At 41.3% G+C, this 25,613-nt stretch overlaps 1 long non-coding RNA gene across 1 annotated transcript; it reads left to right on the top strand.

The window, feature by feature from the left end:
* Window positions 1-709: 709 nt before the first annotated feature.
* Window positions 710-12,635, top strand: LOC127049340 (uncharacterized). Its single transcript, XR_007773933.1, has 3 exons — window positions 710-3,147; window positions 4,453-4,531; window positions 11,682-12,635. It is a non-coding gene; the product is annotated as an uncharacterized LOC127049340 (long non-coding RNA).
* Window positions 12,636-25,613: the final 12,978 nt, after the last annotated feature.

Here is a 25,613-nt window from a genome sequence, read left to right as displayed (position 1 = left end):
TGTTGGCAGATGCTACCAAGTTTGCCTTAGCAAGTATCAAAGTATCTACTGTTGGATGTTGCTCCCTGGTGGGAAAAATGCTTTCACCATTATTACTCTACATTTGTCAATGAAGAAATGAGAGATGTGTAGTACAAATCTAGTCTTCGAGGTCAAGGAAAAAAAATATGTACGTGGCCTGTGTGCTCAGTCATACAAGGGACAGATCTGAGAGAGCGACTCTCAAGTGCGGACTCAAAAAATTTATTTGCTATTGGTGAGTGCAGTGTATGGGTTGGTATAGTGAACCAACACTTTTCCCCTCTGTCAGTCTTCCCTGTCCTACACGTTGGCAGGTTCCAGTGGTGAATGCTTTTCTTGTAAGAGTCTAGTCTATAAATCTCCTGTTGCATAGTTTGTAATTATTTAGCTGACTTACCCAGTCTCCTATTGGTATGTTCTTAAAAAGGTATATTGTACCTTTTGAAAACTTTTTAACAACTTAAAGAAAAATTGAATGGGATATGAAAACTACACCCTGTAGGAACTAACAGCTTAAACACAACCTGCAGCCTCTAATTATTAGGAAGAGTCATCTTTTCAGAAGAATAATTCAAAAGGACATACCACACTTTTTTTCTGATCAGAGTAAATATTTTTAAAGAAGTTTTGTTATCAATCTGCTGCTTCATGCGCTGTGACTAGTTAATGTGCTCATCCTGATGAATGACTCTTGTTTTCCTGAAAGTTGTTTTTTATTTATTTGTTTGTTTAAAAAAGCTTTCTACAGGGTCACAAGACCAGGGTTTGAAAAATTTCCCTAACACTAGCTCAACAACCAAGTCCAGGTGAAAAAAGTGCATTGCCACTCCCACTGGAAAACAAAACACAAAATACGCTCAGGCAATGCAAAGGAATAAAACAGTTGTGCGTTGTATGTAACTGTAGCGTTTGGCAATCAAAATTCTGTTTAATAAGCTTTTTAAAAAAAAAAAAGTAACTCTCTGCCTCTTGTGCTCTTCTTATACTTTTTTCTGGTTTCATTCCACACTCTCTCCTACTATAAGTTATGTAATATTTTGAGTATAGTATTACCTCATTTTTCCTTTTCTCTGTATCTTGTTCGTTCTTTTTTCTGTATTGTATTCCTTTTTCTTTCCCCAAACTTTGTATGTTCTGTCTCACAATTCTAATTTATCTTCTCTATCTCATCCTCTGTTGCACATTTCCCCTCACATTCACATCTCTATACCTTTATGCACCTTCATCCAGCTCATGCACATGACATGCACGTCTCTCTCTCCCTTTCTCCCCATTCCTGGTTCTTCCCCCTCTTACTTTCCAGTTAAAACAGCAATGGCCCTTGATTTCCTCTTTCTGATGAAAGGGCAGTGGGTTCCGACCATTCTGCTCTCCTACTCCCATCTTAAGCAAATGGGACTGGCCCCTGGAATGTTCTTTCATGCTCTTCCTTCCTTTTAAAGGAGCAGTAGGAGCCCCTATGCAGCCCTAATCCCATGCTTTCCCCCTTCCTGTAGGAGGAAGAAGCTAGGAGCGGCAAAGGCTTTGTTCGCTGGCCTCATTCAGTTCGCTCACCTGCTCCAACTTTTAACTTCCCCTGAATTGGGAAAATGGGTAATTTTTTCAAGCCCAGCCTGTAGTATGCCTTCGGCTATACCTCCATTAGGATTCTCAGTGAATCTCCCACCAATATTAGCACTAATGGGACTCCTAGTGTAGATGAGGCTTTTGCATCTGAATCAGTTTCTAACTTCCCTGATAGATTAAGTTGACAGGATGCTAGTTAGAGGTATTTTTGAAAAATTGTCTGTCTGAAACCATTGTTTTCAACATTGTCTTAAGAAGATGCCCCAAATTAGTATTTTGGTGCTTGTCTCTTCCTACATATTTGTTCCACTTTTTGTTTTACTTTAGATGTTTAAGGGATGTCGAATTTGGCCTTCAGCAAAACAAGGGAAGGGCTTGTGGGTCTCTGAAGATGTATTTTGAGCTGTCATGCTAAATGACATTGTGGAAAATATTTTGTATAATTTGCAATCAGCCAGAGGCCTTGAGTAGGATGGAGCCCCATTGTGCTAGGCACTATACAAATATATAATAAACAAGTCTCTGCCTCCAAAAGGCGTACAGTCTTGTTGAATAACAACATCATTCTTTATCCAAAGTATTTATTGGGTGTTGAGGGTAAACAGACTTCAGACTAAAAAGTGGATTTTAAACAGTCACCCTACTTGGCTACTAAGCTTTCAACTGTTGTAATTACTAAATATCATTAGTTTTCCAGTGACCTTAAGCCATATTTACCCAGGGAATTTTCCAAAAAAAAGCATTACTAATTCCTGTTCACAGCACTGTTAATAGCATTGGTAGCTGTAATGCAGCTGGCTCTCTGGTAATAGTTTTCAGCACTGTCTTGACACATTGCTGCCATGTAATCATGCTGAGCAATGTTATCTATGACTTTACCATGTTGGAGTCTGGTTGCATTTAATGTTGTTCCATGTGTAGATAGGGCTTTAGAATAGAAATAAAGGTTGACCAAAAGGTGGTGAATCTTGAGCTGCTCTCCTATAACTTGAAACTAAGAAGCCCTGGGTTGAATTAAGAACTTGACTGACCAGCAAATTTTAAACTTGGTTAAACTGTACTGTTATCTTAGAGGCAGGGTTTAAAGTCAGTGGGGGAGGGAGGAACTGTGGTGGAACACAGTTACTTCTTTATAAACAGCAGACTTTGGCTTCATTTCTCAGGCTCGAGGGAGTGCATTTTTCTCAGGGTTCCCCTTTCTTAGTGGCTGGTGAGGTGAGGACTTGCCAAGCAGAGGAATCTGAATTGTGAGCAAGAGGAATTGCTATTGTCTGCCTGGGAAATTTCTGGTCCTTCATGCCTTCTTCCCAGTAGGTGGAACAGCAGCATCAGCTGATCAGAGATGAAGTCCCTTATCTGTCTTTCCTGCAAAAGTTCTTTCCATTAACAGGTCCAAGAGGAGGAGAGGCTAGAAGAGCAGACACCAAATCCTTCAGCAGTTCTCTTCCTTTCTCCACATTCCAGAGGGGAACAATTCCAGGATTCCTGTAACAGCTTATCTCCCTCTCCCTTCAGTGTCCTGTAGTGAAGTAGATATGGGCTTAAGTAAATTTTGGTGAGGTAAAAGAACTCGGGTTTACATGGGAACAAGGATATAGGACAGGGATGGGCAAACTTTTTGGCCCAAGGGCCACATTGGGGTTGCGCAACTGTATGGAGAGCTGGGTAGGGAAGGCTGTGTCTCCTCAAACAGCCTGGCCCCTGCCCCCTATCTGCCCCTTCCCACTTCCCACCACTTGACTGCCCGGGACCCCTGCCCCCTATCCCCTGACTGCTCTCCTAACCCCTATCCACATCCCCGCCCCCTGACAGGGGGCCCCCCCCAGGACTCCCATTTGCAACCTTCCCTGTTCCCCATCCCCTGACCTCCCCCCCTGAACCTCCACCCCATCTGGCCCCTCCTCCCTGACTTCCCCCAACACCCCCCGCCCCCTTACCAGCAGCAGGAGCTCACAGTCATAACACCTGGCCAGAGCCAGCTGGACTCCTGACTCTGCCCAGCGGGAGCCGGGGGGCCAGAGTGTGGCCCATGCTGCGGGGTGGCTGTGGAGGAGCGGGAATAGTGGGGGAGGGGCCAGGGACTAGACTCCCAGGCCAGGAGCTCAGGGACCGGGCAGGGCAGTCCTACGGGCAGTAGTTTGCCCACATCTGATATAGGATTAAAACAGAATCTTGGAGGGGCCAAGTGATGATGGAGGAGTGAATTTTAGGGAAATTCAGCTTAAAAAAAAACCAACCAGAAGAGAAGATAAGGAAAACAGTGGAGAGATAAAAGGAAGATGATGTACAGAAAATTTAGTAGACACAAAATAATACATTTTAAAATTATTTGAGCTTGGTGCTGAAATGTTGCAATAAAAATACTCTGTATAAATGTGGAGAGTGCACGGTTGTGTGTGGCAGAGAGTTAGGGAGAGATACAGTCTCCAGTATTTCTATGACTAGGATGGGAAAATAACTTGCCATGAGCATGCTTTTCCGTGTCTTTGGTTGCTTTACTAGCCTCTAACTTGCCTCTGACAAGTTACGGACAAATACTAGATAACTTTTTTTGTGTTCGTAAAGTGTCTCGTTTGAACTATCGTAACATTTTCTAAAATGCAACCAATTATATCTTTAAAAAAATTGGAGGGAAGGGGTGCTCAAACCCTCCATTTTTATTTGTTCTTGTAGCAATTTCTGTTCTCCATCCCTGCCAAATTGAAATTATGGCATTTATAAGAATTGATGTGTGAAGTATCAGGGATGTGTTCCCCTTCCTCCACAGCAGGATGTGTACGTGCACAATTGCATGCAGTTTGTCTTGCTTGGCCGTTTGTTGGAACTCCTTTCAGCTACATTTTTTTCCCTTTCTCTTTCCCATAGTGCAACACATCACCACAAGATGATGCAGTGCCACATCACAACATTACTTTGAGACCTGTCACCAAGACCACCAAAACTGGTGAGCTTCCCTTCCTGCTTTGCTCTGCTTTAACTACTGTTCATAGGAATTCTGGAACATTAGCTAAACTGCCTTCTTGCTTATTCATTCACCTTTGAAAGTGACAGAAATATTGTAAAGGAAAAAAGCAATATTTTTGTCACACATTTGATTAAAATATTGCCAATTTAGGGCCCTCTTGATTTTTTTTCAATTTATTGCTGCTGCTTAGGAATCTGTCAACTGTTGTTGCAGCAGCTTTTCATGAAGTGATGTTTGAAACAGGTCTGAGATGCAGTCTTTCTTAGAAAAGAAGCATTGGGTTAGCTTCCCTCCCTCCCTCCAAAAAAAGGTTTCATTTATGGACACTGTATAACTTTTATCAGGAGGTATGTTTTTTTAAGCAGGTTCCTGTAACTCAATGCCTGCTGCAGAGATATTCAGCAGATTAGTAAATAGTAAATAGGCACATGACTGCATCTGATGTATGGCTTGAAAAAATCTCTTCACTTAGGCTGAATAGGAAGCTTTTCCAGTTTTCTGCCATCAGCTTCTGCAGAATATAAGGTTTCATATAAAATAAAGTTTTTATTCCTTTCTGGGTACAAAGATAACCTACCAAGTGTGAACCAAAGTTACGCCGTCTCCTAAGTTTGCAGAAGTCTAATGTGTCTCTGCTCCAGTGTGCTTTGCCATACTACAACAGTGTAATAATAACAAAATTGGTCAGTTTCAAAGCACTAATGGGCAACACTTAAACTGATAAGTTTTGCGCTGCTGTTGATTTACATAGACTTCTAAACTGTACAGTGGGCAGACATGGAAGCTGTTCGCTGGGGGAAGAGGCTAGGTGAGGAGACACTCCTCTGGCGTTAGCCAGAAAGTTGAATGAAAGTAAAGTAGTAAAGAATGATACAAACCCCAGTAGCAGCCAGGTCACATTGCAGTTAAGGATGGAAATAGGGCACTTTTTAGGGACTGGAGATGGCTGAGGTGCTTCAAATGTATCACTGTGTGTGTTTCACATATAGGATTTGCGAACTGTACCCTGTAGGATCTTAGCGTTCTTCCCTTTCCCAGCAAGAGAGGATGGTTGGCTTTTTGTAAGGCATTATTCTTGAGTGTTGGTGCCCTACCTTCCATTTTGGGGTAAAATCCTGGCCCTGTTGAAATCAGTGGGGGTTTTGCAATTTGCTTCAGTGGGGCTAGGATTTCACCATGGGTCTCTAGCTTGCTTGGTAGGACATTAGTGAATTCCAGGACATTAGCAAATGAGTACACTGGAACAAGAGAGAAGGAAAGATTTGTAGGATGAGTTAGAAAATAGAAGTACAGTTTGTAGATAGAAATACCTTTTTTTAGGGAAAGGAAAAGACAGTTAAAGCAAGAGGTATAATAAGTGGGACTATGTGAAGAGTGTTTGCAAAGATACTTCAATGTCATTACTATTGAAATGCTTTTACAGTATTCATCCAGCTCTTCAGATGGTTACATAATACTTGAGTTACTTACAAGATACTGATGAAATTCAATGAATAAAAAAAGTGCTATTTGATCAGCTATATTGAGTTTAACTTTGAAAAAATATGAAGTAGATTGTTGATTAACATGTTAAAACTAAATATAGAATACAAAGTGTACAACTAGTATGTCCTTTAAGTCGCTGTATAGGGATTGTCTTTGTGCACTGCCTTAGAATCATGGCAGCACAAGTATCCATACTGGCTAGTAGGTTTAGACTTTAGGTTAGCAGGTATTAAGTGGATTTTTGTCAGACACATACCTAATGCAGGTGTCTAAATATGTATAAATACCTTTTAGAACTGCACACTCTGTCACATGGATATGTTTAAGGTTAATCAAGCTTTATCTGGATTCTAAAATTTGACTTCAGCTGTTTCCTGGCAGAGTAATTGGCTGTATTACAATTGCAACAAGATTATACTTAAATTTTTACTTTGACTTTTAATTTCAAGGAAATTCCCTATAACCTGCAATATCTTGAAGTCAAATTAACATCTAATGGTACTAGCAGAGTTGATGAGGGCTGCAAGCTTCCTTCCTGTTGAAATTGGCCAGCAGACCAATACAAACTGTAGCTTGTGTTTTCTTCAATGCATATCCAATGGTAACTCTGCGGAATGTGTTTTCTACTTACCAGCAATGAGCAGAAATTGCTTGCCAACACAAATGATATCCTGAAATCTGCAACATTTCTTCACAGAATATAGTTCTCACGCTGAAACAGTTATTTAGCCAGAAAAGTAGACAGAAGGAGTATGCTAGCATGAATTACTATAAAACTAGTTTTCTGGTTTGAAGTCTGTTGGGAATCCCAAAGAAATGGCAAAACAATATTTCAGTTTTCTGTCATGGGGTCCCTAGTGATGCTCTCTATTTGTGATGGAGGCAAGATATTGCTTTCGGTTGTCATGCTAATGAGTGTGGTAAAATGCTCTTTTAAGTCAGCAGTGTTAACAATATGATATGTAAACTTCTATAATTTTATATTTTCCAACACACTAATCTTTCTGCATTTTTCCTATCATTTCTGACTAGTGCATTTTTTTTTAGTTTGTTAGAAGTATAGCATTGCAGCTTTAATTATGCCTTTTGAACTTAAGGATTGTATGCTTGCTTACACTGAGGATTTTATCATAAATAGGGCTTTATACTTGATCCCCTTATCTCTACCTAATTTATCAAAAAGCTTTGTATTATTAAAAGGAATGATAAACTTTTTCCTTTTATCATTTGTTCCAGAAACGAGAAGAAAATCTTCTCTTATCATAAAATTATAACATAAGCACAAAGTTTTATTCATACCTTTTGTTCTTGCCAGTTTCTGTGGAAAAAGTCCACATCTGCATTTTTAAATAAGCCCTGCCCATAACCCACATTTTAGTATTTTTGCAGGGAAAGCATTAAAAATTGGAATGGGTGAAAATTTGAATCCTTCTCAAATACAAGGCAGAGTATAATACTGTACCGCTTTATCTGCATAAAATTGGTCCTCTGCTCTTCTAAAAGTTGGACAGAGTCTGTTAACTTAGGATCTTTTGGCTTTGTTACATGATAGTATCCTGTGTCTGTGTTTTCAGTTGAAAAGAAAATATCCAGACCTCCAACTTTACTTGTCTCATGAAATTGTTGAGAACTGCCCCATATTTTATCATAAAAATGAAGTTTTTAGCTTTGTGTTTTTAGCTTCCTGGAAGCATCTGGTGCCTTGCCATAGCTGTGACTAGAATCAAAAAATTGAAACTTTTTTGCATAAACTAGAGAGAGTAACAAATAGCTAGACTTTCACAGTTGTGAATTGTACTTTGATGAAAATCATTGGAAACTTCAAATTATTTTACAAATGATAATCACCATGTGTATTTTGAGGTATTTATCAGATGCCTATTACCTTGGATGATGATATCTATTATGCATCAAACTTAATTATTTAGAAAACACAAATTCCAGAAGTTTTAGTGGTTTTTTTGGGAGTGAGGGGAAGAGGCGGTTTAACCATCTTATTATTCTGAATTGTGTGTATTGAGGTTTTTCCCCCTCCTTTTTTGGTAAGAAGTTACTACTTGAGAGAGGTTTTGTTGAAAAGGTCAGATGCATAGGGCCACATGTATTCCATGATTACATGACTGTAGAATCCATCCCTTACCACAGAATTGTGTTCTAGAATCAAAAGTTGCATTTGAAATTGTTTTTAACCCATGTTGCAAAGATAACCTTCCAAATGGGAGGAGTATAAACTGAAGCATAATAGTCTTCCTGGGCTTGTAACGGCATGGCTTCAAGAGACATGTGAACTGCTCACGTTCATGACAATAGAGTATTAACTCTCTAGAATGTAGTTATGACAATTCAAATTTTGACATGGTTAGTTATTAGGGCTGTTGATTAATCGCAGTTAACTCACGTGGTTATCTAGAAAAAAAAAGAAAACATTAATCGCGATTAATCACAGTTTTAATTGCATTGTTAAACAATAGAATACCAGTTGAAATTTATTAAGTATTTTTGGGTGTTTTTCTACATTTTCAAATATTTGATTTCAATTACAACACAGAATGCAAAGTGTACAGTGCTCACTTTATATTACTTTTGATTACAAATATTTGCACTGTAAAAATGACAAGAGTTTCAGTTCACCTCATACAAGTATTGTAGTGCAGTCTCTTTATCTTGAAAATGCAGCTTACAAATGTAGTTTGTTTTTTTTTGTTACATAACTGCACTCCATAACAAAACAATGTAAAACTTTAGCATCTACAAGTCCACTCAGTCCTCCTTCTTGTTCAGCCAATTGCTAAGAGAAACAAGTTTGTTTACATTTGCGGGAGATAATGTTGCCTGCTTCTTATTTACTTGCCTTATGTTTTCTGGATTGAAGTAGCATACTTGCTTGTAAATGGTATCTTCTGAAATACCACTTTCTGGTCCTTTTTAACAGAAGAATATGTTCTCATGTGGAAGATGTGGAGAGGAGAAAAGACGAGTGCCTTCCATGAAAATCCTAGATAGCTCAATTTTGAGCCCAAGTATTTATAACAAAATTTGATTGGGGCTGAATGGTTCAATTGCACTTCTTGCCTTATGGATCAATTTCTGTCTTAAGTCACTGGCAAAAATGAGTGTAATCTTATCCTAATTCTGGTTTAAGGTTTTCTTTTCAGTTTTTTGGGGGATGGGAGTTGTCACTCTCTTCACCTTCAGTATTTTTAAAAGAGGGCAGGAGATTCTGAAGCTTCTTGAGGGAAACATATCAAGATTTTCCCTTTTTTTGGCTATTTGTTTTAGTACTTCCAGTGTAACTAGACTGGCTGTAGTCCCCATATCCACATATGGTGTTACGTAAACACCTGAGAACTGATAGTATTTTTGAAGCGATTTACCCCTCACTGGAGCTATTTTTTGTCTTAAAGACAATCCCATTCGTGAGTTGGGAAAATACCTGTGTGTATTTCTGTATATAAAGACATAGGGCTACACTCAGGATTCATGTGATACAGAAACAAGGCTCATTGCATCTGTTCCCAGTGGTAGCACACTATATCCTTTCCTGTGCTCTTTCTTGCCCTGAGGCCTACCTTTTTCTCTCTGGGGTTGTCCACATGGAGACTGGGGTCTGGTCAACACTGAAAACTTAAAATGACATAGTTATAGTGCTCGGGTGTCTTTAAAAAATAAAAATCCATACCCCTGAGTGCAGCTGTTATGCTGACCTAATCTTTGCTGTAGGTGTAGCTGTTTCAATGGAAGAATGTGTTTGTCAGTCTAACTACTGTTTCTCGGGGAGGAGGAGTTTCTGTAGCAATGGGATCTAATCTACACTTCAGGGTTACAGCAGCATAGTTATGCTGGGATAGCGCTCCTGTAGTGTAGACATGGTCTGACTGTGTACCAAGCCAGAGTGTAAATCTATAGCATGCTAGTCTGCTCTACATTAAGTCACTGTGAGTACGACTACTCTGCAATAAAAGATCAGCAGCACAGCCCTGGTTGGCCCATGTCACCTGACACAGGCTTGGGTTGCAAGACTAAAAATTGCAGAGTAGACTCTTGGGCTGGAGCCTGGGTTCTGAAACCCTGCAAGATGTGGGAGTCTCAAAGCCCTGGTTCCAAGCTGAGCCAGAATGTCTACACTGTAATTTTTAACCTTGTAGCCCAAACTCTGGAAGCCTGAGTCAGTTGACCCTGGCTCTGAGGCTCAGTGCCTCAAGTCTTTTGTTTTTTGTTTTTTTTATTGCAGTGTAGACATATCCCGTATATGTCTGTGGCTCCTCTGGGATTTTGTATTAACTTTATTTAGTTCTGTTTTCTTTGTTTTGTCTTTTTTTCTCTCTCCCACATACTCTTTTTTTGTGTTCTCACGCTAGATCTTTCTCCCGTAACTAGTCCCATGTGTAGGTGTCCATACGCTTAGACTAGTCTGCCATGGAAACTCTTTGATTGGTTGTTGAGGCAACTATCCTTACCCAACTGCCACCTCTTTCTTGGACTGAGAAGGAAACTTAGGGAACTGCTGGGGTTGAGAAAGGAGTGGGAGGCCCAGAGCCGAGGAAGGAACTATCTTGTGCATGAGGAGAGGGCTTTGAATCTCAAGAAGAACTACTCTCTTGCAGTGTTGTCCGTTTAAAAGGGGCTAAGGTATCCAGAGCAGAGAAGAAACTGTAGCTGTGGCTACCGAGGGCAGAGATGGTCCCCAAGGAAGAACTAGAGCAGCAGGCACATTAGGCATTCTACAACAGAGAATTTGGACCAAGAAGCAGTTCCTGACTGAGGTTTGTGCTTTAGAGTAACCCAATACAGAGTGCTAGAGAAGTTGATAGGCTGGCAAGGTATAGCAGCATTGGACAGATTTGCTGCCCATGCAGTGTGCTGCTGGTCTTGGCTGTAGCTTTCTTTTGGTCATCCTGGGCAGAAGTTCAGACCCTTCATACATCCTCAGCACAGTGACAGAACACAGGATCATGCTTAGCTTTTCAATGTTTTTATCTACTTTTGGTCTTTTTTCTCTGATTTTTTTATATTGGTTTTGCTTCGGTTGTGTTAACTTTTAATCCTTTTTAACTGTTTAACTGCCTGTTCCCTCTGTCTCACCGCCATGTGATGAGACGTCTTTGTTTTCTTTAGACCTCCTGTTCTCTAAACCAATTACTAATTTTGCAATAAAACCTAAAGGTCCCAGTGTGCTAGGCATTATAAATGATATATAAGAAAACATTGCTGCCCCAAACAGTTTCCATTCTAAGTCAGTGATGTCCATCTGTCTCATCCTGAAGGCAGAACTTATTTCAAAACACAAAGGGCCACAATTTTACCCTTTCTTAGCTTGCTCAGTGAGCCAAAATTCAGTGTCTTTTTTTCCTGCAGGGGGAGAAACTGATGAGTCAGGTAGCTCTTTGCAATCCTATTTATTTACAAAAAGTGTACACATAGTCTGTTTTCCTGAACATAATAGGAAACAAAGATGTGGCAATTTCTTTGCTCATAATTCCAAGCCTTTTTCCAAAAAGTTCTATTGGCTTTCTCTCAAGACCATGTTACTAGTGTTTTTCTGGCTGTCTTTTGGTTTTCCTGCTGTCTTCTTTCTTCTTCTGAGTTCTGACTCTCTCTCACACCTCCACTCAATAATTCCCACCCCCTTTGTGTTTGCATTTAGACCCCAGAGGAGACCCCTCAGACTGCGTGATTCAACTCCTACTCCTGTCTGGCTGTGCTGATCTGTTGGGGCAGTAGGCTTCAATTGTTTCAGCTGTTGATAAACAAAGAGGCATTTAGCCTGAATGGAAGGTGGTTATGTTTGTGACTTGGCAAACCAACTAACCATAACTTAATAAGTGGCATTGCAATTGTAATCAGGATAATTCATTTGTGTGCATATTAAAGAAAATTAATTAGCCTAGCAATCTCAAACCCATTCACTTTGTATCGATAAGAATAATTACGAAGTGTTTGTCTTTTTATTTATATCCTGTTAGAAGTTTTCCAATGTAATCAAACTAGATTGTAGATATTAAGTCCCATTCATGTCTTAATTGCCTTTACATTATATATGCTACTGTATAAAGTTAACCTTAAGATCAAAGATATGAGATATTGCAGGAAACTAATAATATCTATGTTGTCTTCATTTTCTCTATCCCTGTTACAATAAATGACCGGCAGTGGCCTTATGTAAATCGATGTAACTAGATTACCTGTCTATGCACAGAAAATAGAATTTTAACTTCAAAGGATGGGTCAGTGTGTGCTCAAGAAAGATCTGCAGTTGAATGCTGTGTTCAAAACACTTGACCGCTTGTTTAAGCTATAAAAGAGAAATCTCAGGCCTGATGCTGCCATCTCTAGTTTGCTGAACTTTAAACAGGGAAATTTTAAGCTGTGGAGCTGAGATTTTCCAAGTAGTTACTGGGAATACCCTGGAAAATGCATAGAAAGACTCTAACGTACTCTATATCTAAGCTGTCATTTGAAGTCTACTGTTTGGAATGCTTCCAGAGAGAGTTTTGTGCAAACCAGCACACTCACCATCAATGCTACAATTCTCATCTAAGGACTTGGCAGTCATTTGTAATGTATGTGATTCTTTTAACCATTTAATAACTCTTCTTTTTCTTCTTAATAATAAAATCTTTAGTTAATTAACTAAATATTGGCTGACAGCCTGATATTGTCCTGGGAGTGAGTGTCTGAACCTTAGGGATTGATAGAACCTCATGTGTGGTGAATTGGGTTTTCAGTAACCTCTCATCATATAAGACCAGTTTGTCTGGATGGGAACCAGGGGCTGGAATGCCTAAAGGAGACTGTATTTTAGCTTCTGGTTAACCAGTGTGGTGCTACAGAAGCTCCTTTGTTACTGGTTTGGTGAATCTAAGTATAGAATAAACCACCAGGTTTTGGATTGTGTTTACTCTTTTTCTTGCAGTCTGCCCTGAATGTGGCATTGTTGGTGGTCCATTCTAAGCACTGGTCACAATGTTGACTAGCTTTGGTGAGCTTTTTGACTGCCCACAGGTCAGACAGCTTGCTGGGAATAATCTAGCCTGTAGCATAATTAAATATTTCGGGGCAAATTCTCTTTCCTGAAACTACCCATAAGTCTTTTGTTGATGATTCCCCTGGCATGGCTAGTCCCCAGTAGGTGTTAAGCCAGTGAGGTTGGCTTCTACACTTCCCTTTCCATAGCCTCTGGTGCAGAGGGTATGTTAGGGAGCAAGTAGCGTGAGCTTGCTGTGCTCCTGCTGTCTCTGTTAGGAGCACTGTAGTAGTGTAGGCAAAGCCCTTCTGGGATGAATACAGCTATACCAGCAAAGCTACACTTTGTGTTAGTGTAGTAAAACCAGTCCTGGAAGTGAAACCAGCTACATCAGGCACTTTTGTGGGCACACTATCACAGGGTTCACACCTCTCCATACCCTTGACTGACTGTTATGCTGACTGGCTTTTACCTGGTGTATGGTCTCTTGGGAACAAGTGACCTAATGCAAGCTAGAGCAGCCCCCAAGCTGTTTTAACCTGTGGTCAGACTGGGGCAGAGAATGAGGCAGCTGTAGTTTAGTTGGTTCTCCACTTCTCTTCTGCACCTCTTCTCCCCCAGCTCAGGCAGCCCTGGGTAGCTGAATTGAGGAGGGGAACCATTCTTTGCTATATCTCCCACAGGTTGGCAGGAAAGTAGACAATGGAGCAGTCCTGCTTTCTTCTCCCTTACTTGAAATGCAGCAAGTAGCCTGCAATGGCAGCTCTTGAGCAGCTGCAACAGGGAAGGGACCGCCTCTGCTCAGAGCACTTCTTATTCACTTTGGGTGAATGGGGACTATAAGGGCAGCAGTGGGGGGCAGTGGTCCCACCCCTAGCCTGTAGCCACAGAGCAGATTCAAACAACTCAGCTTAAAAATTGTAGGACATGGTTCAGGGAACACATTTTCAATTCGTAATAGAATTGAAATTTTTTGCTCAATACAGTTGCCTTTTAGGGACACATGTTAAACACCACTGTTTTAAACAAATGATCATGGGAGAAGGTGATACCAGGTAAAAGCAGAGTGAGGGCGGGTAACCTTGTTAGTTCCATTACTTTTGCATATGTCTTCGTTTTCACATGTACTTCAAAAGAAGTCATGGGATAAGAAGGGAAGGTGGCAAGGGAAAGACATAAAAATAGACTGGAGGGGACCTTCATAGGTCATACAGCCTAGTCATCTGCACTGAGGTGGGACTTAGTAGTATCTAGACCATCCCTAACCTGTTCTTAATAACTCCAGTGACTGAGATTCCACAGTCTCCCTAGATAACTTGTTCCAGTACTTAACTACCCTTATAGTTAAGAAGTTTTTCCTAATGTGTAATGGTAACCTAAATCTCCATTGCTGCAGTTTAAGCCCATTACTTCTTGTCCAGTCCTCAGTGGATAAGGAGAACAAGTTTTCACTCTCCTCTTTATAACAACCTTTTATGTACCTGAGGACTTTTATCGTGTCCTCCATCAGTCTTCACTTCTTCACACTAAACAAACCCACTTTTTCAATCTTTCCTTCTAGGTCATGTTTTCTATACCTTTAATTTTTGTTGCTCTCCTCTGAATTTTCTCCCAAATTTGTCCACATCTTTCCCTAAGTGTGGTGCCCAGAACTGTACATGCTACTGGAGTTAAGACCTTATCAGTGCTCAGTAGAGTGGAAGAATTAATTCTTGCTTACAGCACTCCTACTAATACATCCCAGAATGTTTTGCTCTTTTTATTTTTATTTTTTTTTTTTTGATTGGGCGGCAACAGTATTACATTAACTTGTATTCAGTTTATGATTCACTATAACCACCAGATCTTCTTCTGCAATATGTCTTCCTAGGCGGTCATTTCCCATTTTTCTATTTGTGCAATTGATTATTCCATCATAAGTGTAGTACTTTGCATTTGTCCTTATTGAATTTCATCCTACTGTGTTTATTTCAGACCACTTCAATTTGCCAAGCTCATTTTGAATTCTAATCCTGTCCTCTAAGCACTTGCAGCCCCTCCCAGCTGGGTATTATCTGCAGACTTTATAAGTGTACTCTCTATGCCAGTATCCAAATCCCTTATGAAGTTATTAAATAGAACTGGACCCAGGACAGATCTCTGCAGGACCCAACTGGATATGTCCTTCCAGCTTGACTGTGAGTCTTTGATAACTACTCTGAGTACAGTTTTCCGACCAGTAGTGTATCCATCTTATAATAGGTTCACCTAGGCTATATTTCCCTTGTTTTTTTTAATGAGGTCATGTGAGACAGTATCAAAAGCCTTATGAAAGTTGAGACCTATTACAGCTACTGCTTTCTCCCTACCCACAGGGCTTATTACCCTGTCATAGACTTATAGACTTTAAGGTCAGAAGGTACCATTCTGATCATCTAGTCTGATCACCTGCGCAATGCAGGCCACAGAATCTCACCCATCCACTCCTGTAACAAGCCCCTAACCTATGTCTGAGTTATTGAAGTCCTCAAATTGTGGTTTGAAGACCTCAAGCTGCAGAGAATCCTCCAGCAAGTGACCTGTGCCCCACACTGCAGAGGAAGGGGAAAAACCTCCAGGGCCTCTGCCAATCTGCCCTGGAGGAAAATTCCTTCCCGATCCCAAATATGGCGATCAATTAAACCCTGAGCATGTGGACAAGACTCACCAGCCAGCACCCAGGAAAGAATTCTCTACAGTAACTCGGATCCCATCCTATCACAGACCTCTGGGCATACTTACCTGCTGATAATCAAAGATCAATTGCCAAATTAATTGCCAAAATTAGGCTATCCCATCATACCATCCTCTCCATAAACTTATCAAGCTTAGTCTTAAAGCCAGATATGTCTTTTGCCCCCACTACTCCCCTTGGAAGGCTGTTCCAGAACTTCACTCCTCTAATGGTTAGAAACCTTCGTCTAATTTCAAATCTGAAGTTCCTAGTGTCCAGTTTATATCCATTTGTTCTTGTGTCCACATTGGTACTAAGCTTAAATAATTCCTCTCCCTCCCTAATATTAATCCCTCTGATATATTTATAAAGAGCAATCATATTTCCCCCCTCAGCCTTCTTTTGGTTAGGCCAAACAAGCCGAGCTCTTTGAGTCTCCTTTCATAAGACAGGTTTTCCATTCCTCGGATCATCCTAGTAGCCCGTCTCTGAACCTGTTCCAGTTTGAATTCATCCTTCTTAAACATGGGAGACCAGAACTGCACACAGTATTCCAGATGAGGTCTCACCAGTGCCTTGTACAACGGTACTAACACCTCCTTATCTTTGCTGGAAATACTTCGCCTAATGCATCCTAAAACCATATTAGCTTTTTAACGGCCATATCACATTGGCAGCTCATAGTCATCCTGTGATCAACCAATACTCCGAGGTCCTTCTCCTCCTCTGTTACTTCCAACTGATGTGTCCCCAATTTATAACTAAACTTCTTGTTATTAATCCCTAAATGCATGACCTTGCACTTTTCACTATTAAATTTCATCCTATTACTATTACTCCAGTTTACAAGGTCATCCAGATCTTCCTGTATGATATCCCAGTCCTTCTCTGTGTTAACAATACCTCTCAGCTTTGTGTCATCCGCAAACTTTATTAGCACATTCCCACTTTTTGTGCCAAGGTCAGTAATAAAAAGCAGAGTTGCCAGCTCTAGGAATTTCATCACAAGATTAGTCGTATTTAGTATGACCACAGTTTCTAGATTACTTGAGACTTTCAACTTTCACTTAGTTTCTACCTCTTACTGTTCAAGAGAAGATCTTGAAAACGTGACATCTCAAGGGGTGTGTGTAGAGGGGGAACAGAAGTTAAATAGACTCCTATTTATTTCTCTAATCATAATTGTTGAGGTTCTATGATTTTAAAAGAGTTGGCATGACAATAGTGAGAAGGGACTTGGGGATGCTATGGGGAAAATAGAAAGGAGATGGTAAAAAGGAAAAAGGAAGGGGAAAATGGAGATGAGCAGAAAGTGAGGTGAGCTTTGAAGGGGTTATGAGGGGCAATGTGGGAGAGAGGGTGAAGCAAAATGCTAATCAGAAGTGAGGAAAGAATGTCAAAAACTTTCTGAAGTTGGAATCTGACATTGCCAGAGGCTAGGAAGGTGTGAGGGTGTGCTGCAACCTCCACTGTCGTCTGCTTCTGGGGACAAGTCTTTGGCTTCTGTGCTGGCTTTTCCCTTTGAGTTTCTCTTCTGAACCCAACTTGCAGGAGGGGTGGGGGAGGTGATTTCATGGGGCCTAGTGCTCATTTTCTACAGAACTTTCAAGAACTTTGACTCCATCATTCATTTCATTCTGTTAGAGGGAAGTAGTTGACAGTGTTTTAGGTAGCTTGAATAACACTAGAGGAAAAGAATCACTGCTAGTGTCAATTTCTTTTCTCTCTGCCTCCTTTTTGCTTGTTCTCCTTTTCTGATACCCTTAACGAAGAAGAAAATGATCCCTTTACATTGTCATGGCTATGTCTCTTACACAGCAGCTCTTTTTTATTTATGCTTTGAAACTGAATCAGAATTTATTATCAACAACTTCAAATTGCTGCAGATTTTGGACAAGTGTAATTGTGCAAGTGCATTTGTATATTGTGATTGAAATGGTAATTCTGCAGTATTTTCATAGCTGAGTAAATAACAAAATGTGGACCTGAGTAAATATGCCATTACTGCAGTCTTGTGCCAAATTTAAGGCTCTGCAATTTGTATACATTACTAAATGACCTCACAGTCCAGTTTATTTGGCATACTCAGTTCAAGGGAGTCCCAGAATTGGAATTGCGAGGTTGTTTCAGATCAGGATTGAGGTGCATTGGCAGAACTGTTGGAGAATGTGTTCGTAGTGCCTTCCTGCAGTATACCTGGACTAAATTAATGTTAATATAATGAGCCTTATTTTTATTCAAAATTTGAAGTACTTCATGTTCTCAACTCTTTTTTAAGATTAATGTAGGTTAGTGGAAGGATATGAATGTTCAGAATCTGTTTTCTGTTCTCTTTAGCAGATTGATGTATGATAGCAAACTAATTCAGTTTCCCAATGGACAGTCTAGGTTGTAAAGTCTTGGAAGCCGCTGAAGATTTCAGCTGTTGAACTTAACGTCTATTTTGGCTTCTCATACATTAAATATTTTAGGCCAATGTCAAGTTTTACCCAAATGATGTAAGAAGAGTGAGAATTGTTAAAAGGTACTTGAAATATCTACTAAACCTGTGCACTGGGAAGGGCCTGGGAGAATGTTTACATTTATTATGAAGTGTGAAACTCAAGGTCTACCTGGGGAAAAGTGTTTGTTAAAATGTTTGTGGTGGTTTTAAAAAACCAAACCTTGATGTGCTTAGGCCGAGTGATGATTTTCTACCCTTCTGCTTTTGGAAGCAGCATAAACGTGATTGCTTAAATACTTGCTCAGAATAGAACTAAGCAGTGACAATTTGCCAGTTTTATTTGTAGTTAGCAAAATGCTGTTTACTCTGTAGCTGTCTTTATTTTAAGAAAGAAAAAGTGGGGAGGGGAGAGAAAACTGCATCCATATGGCTTGTTGTTGCAGTCTTGAGTTCACATAGCAGTTTATCACCACGTGAGATACTGAAAATAATTTTATAAAATATTTGGCCTTTCTGAACCAAATGCTTGTGGCTGCCATCATGCTGAAAATGCAGTGTAGTTGTAGCTGTGTCAGTCCCAGGATATTAGAGAGACAGGGTGGGCGAGTAATATCTTTTATTGGACCAACTTCTGTTGGTTAGAGAGACACTATCTGACCTGTCAACCCTCATTGTCAAAGGAAACTTGCACAGCACTTTCAGAAGACTATTATTACTCTGCTGGACACCAAAAATCCTGGTGTGAACAGAGACACTGGATTTATGGCTTATTACAACAATCTGTATTCCACTAACTTCCTCTTTTGTCCTATGACTGCAGAATTGTTAATGGACCACTCTTCTATGAATGGTCAAGTACTCCTTTTTTTTAACAGGGCTACTACTCTGAAACCTTTTCCTCTACTGTTACTCATACCTTCTTGTCAACTGTTTGAAACGGGCCATCCTGATTATCACTACAAAAGTTTTTTTTTTCTCCTGCTGATAATAGCCTACCTTAATTGATTAGTCTCGTTAGAGGCAACACCTATTTTTTCATGTTGTGTGTGCGTGTATATATATATCTTCCTACTGTATTTTCCACTGTATGCATCCGATGAAGTGGGTTTTAGCCCACGAAAGCTTATGTCCAAATAAATTTTAGTCTCCAAGGTGCCACAAGTACTCCTCGTTCTTTTTGCTGATACAGATTAACATGGCTACCACTCTGAAACCTATGCTAAACAATGTTACTCCTTGCATTTTGCTATGATGATGGGAGTTTCTTTCCAAGATCTGAAGGAAAGCTCTGTGTGTCTTGAAGGCTTGTCTCTCTCTTTCTCTAATGGAAGCTGGTCCAGTAAAAGATATATTTCCTCACCCACCTTGCCTCTCTAATATCCTGCTGAAAAGGCATAATTTGTGAAACTAGTTGTACAGAATCTCCATGTTAGTATCATAAAATATCAGGGTTGGAAAGGGACCTCAAGCGGTCATCTAGTCCAACCCCCTGCTCAAAGCAGGACCAATCCCCAGACAGATTTTTGCCCCAGATCCCTAAATGGACCCCTCAAGGATTGAACTCTCAACCCTGGGCTTAGCAGGCTAATGCTCAAGTCACTGAGCTATATGCTAAAATATTTTCTGTCTTTTGAAGGACTAAAACTATTGTGTTTGGTGAAAACACTGGAAGCCATTAGCGCTCCCATTTCACCTGAACTGGTTGGAATTGTTTGTAATATTCCATAATGTGAAAAAGGCCTTAACATAGTAAGATTGAGGCTCTATTGGATCTCTCAGGCCCCATGTCATAAGGATGGTCATACAGGGTCTGACCAAAGGTCTGTCTAGCTCAGTATCCTGTCTTCTGGCAGTGGCTAATACCGTGTGCCCCTGAGGGAATGAAGAGAACAGGTAATCATTGAGCGGATTCCCTATTGCTCAGTCCCAGCTTCTGACAAGCTAACTGCCATTGATGGACCTATCCTCCATGAATATATCTAGTTCTTTTTTGAACCCTGTTATAGTCTTGGCTTTCATAACAACCTCTGACAAAGAGTTCCACAGGTTGACTGTGCGTTATGTGAAGAAATACTTCCTTTTATTTGTTTGAAACCTGCTGCCTATTAATTTAATTTGGTGACCTCCTAGTTCTTGTGTTATGAGAAGGAGTAAATAGCAATTCCTTATTTACTTTCTCCACCCCAGTCATGATTTTATAGACCCCCCGAGTCATATCCCCCGAGTCATCTCTTTTTCCAAGCTGAAAAGTCCAAGTCTTATTAATCTCTCCTCATACGGAAGCTGTTCCATACCCCAAATCAAAAAATCTCAAAAAAGATGTATTAAACTTGGAAAAGGTACAGAAAAGGACAACAAAAATGAATAGGGGTTCACAACATGAAATTAATAGGCAGGAGGTTTAAAACAAACCATTTTGAAGCACTTGGAGGAGAGGAAGATGATCCAGGAGTAGTCAACATGGATTCACCAAGAGAAAGTCATGCCTCACCAACTTCATTGCCTTGTATGATGAGATAACTGGCTCTGTGGATATGGGGAAAGCAGTGGACGTGATATATCTTGACTCTAGCAAAGCTTTTAATACAGTCTCCCACAGTATTCTTGCCAGCAAGTAAAAAAAGTATGGATTGGATGAATGGAGTAGAAGGTGGATAGAAAGCTGAGTAGATTGTCTGGCTCAACAGGTGGTGATCAATGGCTCGATGTCTAGTTGACAGCCGATATCAAGCAGAGTGCCCCAGGGGTCGGTCCTGGGGCACTCAACATCTTCATTAATTATCTGGATAATGAGAGAGGCTGCACCCTAAGCAAGTTCGCGGATGACCCTAAGCTGAGGGGAGATGTAGATATGCTTGAGGGTAGGGATAGGGTCCAGAGTGACCTAGACAGATTGGAGGATTGGGCCAAAAGAAATCTGAGGTTCAACAAGGACAAGTGCAGAGTCCTGCCCTTAGGACAGAAGAATCCTGTGCACTGCTACAGGCTGGAGACCAACTGGCTAAGCAGCAGTTCTGCAGACAAGGACCTGGGGATTACAGTGGAGGAGAAGCTGCATATGAATCAGGAGTGTTCCCTTTTTGCCAAGAAGGCTAATGGCGTATTGGGCTGCATTAGTAGGAGCATTACCAGCAGATCGAGGAAAGTGATTATTCCTCTCCAGCACTGTTGAGGCTGCATCTGGAGTATTGTGTCCAGTTCTACCCTCCCCCCCCACCCCCCCGAAAGGATGTGGACAAATTGGAGAGCGTCCAGCGGAGGGCAATGAAAATGATCAGGGGGCTGGAGCAAATGACTTACGAGGAGAGGCTGAGGGAACTGGGCTTGTTTAATCTGCAGAAGAGTAGAGTGAGGAGTGGAATTTGATAGCAGTCTTCAACTACCTGAAGGGGGGTTCCAAAGAGGATGCACCTTGGCTGTTTTCAGTGTTGTCAGATGACAGAACAAGGAGCAATCATCTCAATTTGCAGTGAGGGAGGTCTAAGTTGGATATTAGGAAACGCTTTCACTAGGAGGGTGGTGAAGCACTGGAATGGGTTACCTACAGAGGTGGTGGAATCTCCTTTCTTAGAGATTTTTAAGGCCCGGCTCTACAAAACCTGCCTGGGATGATTTAGTTGGTGTTGGTCCTGCTTTGAGCAGGCGGTTGGACAAGATGACCTCCTGAGGTCTCTTCCAACCCTAATCTTCTATGATTCTTCTAAGTATTTCTTTACACAATGCACCGTCAACCTGTGAAACTCTTTGTCAGAGATGTTGTGAAGGTCAAGACTACAACAGGGTTAAAAAAACTAGATGATAAGTTTATGGAGGATAGGTACATAAATGGCTATAAGCCAGGATGGACAGGGAAGCAAAATCATGCTCTCAAGTGTCCCGAGCCTCTTTTGGACAGAAGCTGGGAAAGGGTGACAAGATGGATCACTTGATTTTAATTACCTGTTCTAGTCATTCTCTCTGAAGCACCCGGCATTGGCCACTGTCGGAAGACAGGATGTTGGGCTAGATGGACTATTCGCCTGACCCAGTGTGGCCGTTCTTATGTTCTTGTTGTTGAGTTCCGCAGCCAAAAGCCCTGCACTGAGTGTCATGATTTCAGTCAGAAGTTGCTACTTGGGCTCCATTAACTAAAGTCCTTCATTGAATGTAGCTAACATACTTGGGTACAGGAAGAGAGCTGCAGTATTTGAAATAGTTTGTCCTTAGCTTGTTTAAGGCTTTAAAGCTGAGGACTATGAATTGAACTGAGAAATGTATTGGGAGCCAGTTTAGAGGGCAGAGTATGATAGATTTGGAGCTGCTTTGTAATGATTTATGAATACTACATATTGACCTAGTTGTTGAGAGATTTACTCTCTGTGTGTGTGTGTGTGTGTGTGTGTGTGTGTGTGTGTGTGTGTGTGTGTGTGTGTATATATATATATATATGTGGGGGGGGTTGTTTAATAGGGTCTGTCAGGAAAAACAAGCAGGGAGAGAGTGGCTCAAGATAAGCCATCTTTTGGTAAACACTTAAAGGTTTGTTAAAGGACAATGACTAATAATGGGAGTTTGTGTGTGAAGCATGTAATAGGATTTCTGATTCAAATAGAGATGGTTGGCATGGCCTCAAACATGAGTTATTAGACCAGACAAACTAAAAAGTCTAGGGAATGGGGTTTCTGAAACTGAACTGCTCTGTTGGTTGCAAATGGAGACGCTGGGGGGCAAGAGCATTTGTAAATGTGGGTTTGCAAATTGGACTTCTGGAATTTTGAGCGAGAAGTCCGGGTTGCTGAAATAGTGGTTGAGCTGTTAATTGGTTTGGATTTCATTTTCGCTAATATCTGTTTAATCAATACCAGGAAAGATCTTACAAACTCAGTGGAAATTCCTTTAAGGAGATAGTTCAGGTAAGACGCACAGTTTTGTAGGCAATTGATTTGCAGTGAATAAATTGTCCTGCCCCTTCTTCTCTCACCCTCCCCTCTCCCGCAGAAACCATAACACCTACATGCTGTGGTAGCTTTCCAGCAAGGGAAAGATGGGGAGTGGTTGAAACCTGTTTTGAGACCCACTGTCAGGAGTGGGGTGGGTGGGCGCGGGTGTGGAATCTTAGCTCTTAAAGCTTTTGTGGATCTGAAACAAGGACTGATCCCTATTCATTTGCTGAATGTAGCAGCAAATAGTAAAAAAGAGAAACTGTTTCAGTGGTCCGCAGGGTGTAATTTAGCACTTTCAGAGTTTAAAAAAAAAAAAAGCTCTTGTGACTGCTCCTGTCTTGGCCTGTCCATGTTTCAAAACCCCTCACATATTTCACACAGATGCTAGTGCTTACAGTTTGGGGAACAGAATTTCACCTTGGCTCTCTTCCCGAATCTGAGAATGTAGCTGTGGAAGTTGGGGCTGGAAAAATTGTTACAGAGGTGAATTCCCGCATTTGAACAGCATGGCAGGGGCTGCCTCAGCTGACAAATTCCACAAAAACAGTAGGCATTCTTCAGGGACTGATTGAAAGAGTCCTCTCACTGGTGGTTGAAAGAGAGTCCATCAGGGAGTGAAAAATTACACAGGCGTTTGGATGGGAATAAAAATCAATTTTGGTTCGTGATGTGGAAACATCTTGACAGAAGTACACTGTACATATATAGATAGTTAACCTTGTATCATTTGTAACTTGTTAAAATCTATTTTCTGTGAGTGTCACCAGATGCATCAGTATGATCAGTGAAACTGAAATGGGAGTACTGTCATGAGCTGGGTGAAACCTTGTTAAGGGTGGAATTAAAAATCATTTTCAAACTAATGCGTGACTACACCCTTCACTTAAGCTAGTTGTAAGAAACATTTAAGCGGCCACATTGAAAACAGGGCTTAAAATATCTTCCTGGAAACTAGCACAGTGTAGACAGAAGTTCCACTGGGTAGTGTGACCAGGGGCAGGTGTGTGTGTGTGGGGTGTATGTGTGCTTGTGAGAGGGAGACAGAGAACACTAACAGGAACACACAGATACTGAGAATAGACACTAGCAACAGAGTCATAGGCAAGAAAGGCAAGCAGTAGCCTGTGAGCACAGTGTGTGACTGTGTCAAAAACTGGAAGGTTTTTTGGGTTCATTGGTCGAAGAGGCTTGCGGCTGTAGGTTGAGAAACAGATTTTTTGTTCTTGGTTCCTCCTGTGTTCAGAGAAGCAGAATTTTTAATTTTCCTTGTAAAAGAAGAACTCCCCATGGCACTGAAATTTGACTACCCACAGGTTGAAACAGGGTAACAGTATCACAGGATACTGTAGTCCGGTGCTTTTTTTATTTATTTATCTCTCTCTCTACCTCCCTCTCCTAGAACTGAAAGGGACCTCGAAAGGTCATCGTGTCCAGCCCCCTCCCTTCACTAGCAAGTACTGATTTTTGCCCCATATCCCAAAGTGGCCCCTTCAAGGATTGAACTCACAATCTTGGATTTAGCAGGCCAATGCTCAAACCACTGAGCTATCCCTAAGTGTAGACATAGCCTTGGTCTAAGGCTATGTCTACACTTGCACTGCTACAGCGAGAGGCGGTAGTTGTGTGGCTGGAAGAATTCTTCCATCAATCTAGCACTGTCTACACGGGGTTACGTCGGCTTAATTGTATTGCTCAAAGTGTAGATTCCCCTCCCCCCCCCAAGCAACATAGCTGTAGCGAACTAACTTCTTAGAGGAGACCTGGCCTACAGCTTAGGTCAACCTAGCTATGTCAGTCGGGGCTCTGAGAAACTTCATGACGTGTGACATTAGGTCAACCTAACCTCAGCTGTAGGCACGGCTCTTGAAGAAGTGGATTTGCTACAGTGACAGAAAAAAAACAGCTGTCGCTGTGGTAAGTGCCATTGCAACTGTGCTGGTAGTGTTACTCCTGAGGGAATTCTGCACCAAAATGTAAAAATTCTGAGCACAATATTTTGAAATTCTGCATATTTTGTTTGTCAAATAAATGTGGAGGCTCAAGCATGGCAGTGGGGAGCACAGGCTACTGGTTGCACAGATGTGGGAGATCACCCTACAGCCCTCCACTTCTCTCATCGACAGGAGACAAACTTGGTGGTGAGGTTGCACCTGACCATGACACAAGAAAGGACTGGGCCCTGCCTCAGAAACATCCCAGGGCCCTGCCCCTTGGTGCCTGCTGCACCAAATGTGGGCAGGCAGGCTCATCCTGGCAGGATAAAAGTGTGGGATGATCCTGGTGTGGGGTGACAGGGTTCTGTGTGGGGTAGTCTGGGTGCAGGCAGTTCAGTGGGGACTCCGGGGAGGAATCTGGTTCCACGGGGGCACGATGCAGGGTTCCAGGTGCAGAGGGAATGAGACTCTACACGAAAGTCCATGTGAAGGTGATTGGGGATCAGTGAGGAGGTCTGGGTGTGGGGGAAGAGGCTTAGTGGTGGTCCAGATGCAAGGGGAGGACTCAGCGGGGGAGGGGGTCTGGATGCAGTGGAACCCTGGATGCAGTGTGAGAGCCAG

Source organism: Gopherus flavomarginatus, chromosome 4, assembly GCF_025201925.1.
Source record: "Gopherus flavomarginatus isolate rGopFla2 chromosome 4, rGopFla2.mat.asm, whole genome shotgun sequence".
NCBI lineage: Eukaryota > Metazoa > Chordata > Testudines > Testudinidae > Gopherus > Gopherus flavomarginatus.
The sequence above is the reverse complement of the archived record's forward strand: the minus strand, read 5'-3'. Positions and strand labels throughout refer to the sequence as shown.